At 27.3% G+C, this 2016-nt stretch overlaps 1 pseudogene; it reads right to left on the bottom strand.

The window, feature by feature from the left end:
- Window positions 1–713: 713 nt before the first annotated feature.
- Window positions 714–1210, bottom strand: LOC146720761 (multifunctional protein CAD-like; annotated as a pseudogene).
- Window positions 1211–2016: the final 806 nt, after the last annotated feature.

Raw genomic sequence — 2016 nt, forward strand, 5'->3', positions numbered from 1 at the left:
TCTATTATTTTTCAAATTTTAATTTCCCAATTTTATGTATTGTTTTAGAATATTTGATTTTGTACTTTTTTAATTTTTTTTTCTAAATTTTTTAGTTAACGAATATAATTACGTGGGCGGGCAAGTTTTTTCTTTGATAAAACCTTAAAATTGCGACGCATGTGTATAAAATTTTCGCAATTCATTCATAAAAAATATTTATTATGTAAATCTGGGAGTAAAATTTGACTTCGCGCACGCGAATTTGCCGGGGTTCGTTTCCCGCCAAAAGCGAAAAGGGGGGAGGAGGGGGTGTGGGTTCTTGCGCGGTTAATAAAAAAAGTAAAAATTTGATCACAAAAAAATTTTAAAAAAATTTTTTTTTTTTTGTTTTAGGGTTCTTTTGGCAATAAAAATTTTTATTGCTTGCATAATTCATTTTTATTTTTATTATACTTTATTGCAATAAAATTTTTCATGCATGGTCGAATTTTTTTAGATTTTTTTTCAAAAAACAAAAATTAAATTCGTTTTGTGCACCTAATTTTATTCTTAGTTATACGAATATATATAAATAATTTTACACAATGTATATATAAAATCATTTTAAGTATTTATTTTTTAAAAAAATATATATAATTTTTTATATATATATTATTATATAAAGGTTAAAGTAAATATACCATCACCCTTTTTGTATCCGCCCGGAAATTTTTATTCGTGAATATAATGTTTTATTTGATAAGATATATAATTTCAGGGGTGGGCCATTCAGCCGACGTACAAATTTTTTTTGCCATGATCGAATATTTCTTCTGTCTTTGTATTTTGACAGCTAATTCGGACATCTTCAAATCTTCGAGAGCGGGAATTTGTTTGTCTGAAAAACCGTTCTGCTTTGCGCCCAGCAGCAAGTCCTGCGAAAGTTTTGTACGATCGATGTTTTCTAAAAACACATAATAATCGATAATGTTCTTCATCTTTTCAAGAAACCAGCAATTAATTTTGTGAGTTCGTATAATCCATCGAATGTGTAACCAACCTTATCGAAGCAGCGAGAACAAACATTCTTTCGTCAGTCGGTTTTTCCAATTCTTCATCGTTGACTGCTATCACATAAGGATCGAAGCCATTCACATTTTCATCACCATTCTCATGCCTTTTGAAAAGTTTTCCTTGAATTATGGTCAGTCGCCATTACTTCGCCTATACTCTTCATAGAACTGCCGATCTGAAAATAAATTTTTTGTATTAAGATATAAGAACATCGATTAAAATCAATTAATCAATTATAAATATAATAATATATAATATATATATATAATATATATATATATACATAATTATATTGTAAAATAAAAAAATTTTATATTTTTTTTTTAATTAATAGCTTTTTATATACTTTATTGTGACTCTTTTATAATATCAATATAAAATATACATATAGATTAAGGAATACATATTTTCTTTCCTTCATTTTTAAATATATAATAGATAATACGAATAATAATATAACATCGTATAAAAAATTACAAAAATTATCAAACGTTTAACGTTTTCTTAAAAAAGTCAAAAATTAAAGAATTTTTTATCCATTACTTTGATGCTGAAACTTGTACAATGAAATTTTTTAAGATCCCATCTATTGTAGATATTTAACTACACAATAATCAAGATTTGGCTCAAAACAAGCTGTTGTTTCGCTTGTGACAAAATTACGCATATAAAATTTATGTATAAGAACTTGCTGCACATATTATTTTAATAAAATTGTGATTCTACAAAATTATAAAAAACGTTAAGCTGTAAAACAAGTCTTGTCGTTTACTTATATACCTCTTGAACAAAATACGTGGTGCGACTCTTTCATTTATCTCTTTAACACGATCTGCAAATTTTTCAGTCTTCAGTTTTTAATGAGAGAGTCGATCGGCTTCCTAGAATTTTAACATTTGTAGTACGCAAACACCCCATTTCTCTCAAGTTCTAGCCACAGTTAAGGGCAGTTCGTCCCCCGAATGTTAATAGTACGCACCT

This window comes from Nylanderia fulva, unplaced genomic scaffold (assembly GCF_048542155.1).
Source record: "Nylanderia fulva isolate GAGA-0341 unplaced genomic scaffold, ASM4854215v1 Scaffold613, whole genome shotgun sequence".
Classification (NCBI taxonomy): Eukaryota; Metazoa; Arthropoda; class Insecta; order Hymenoptera; family Formicidae; genus Nylanderia; species Nylanderia fulva.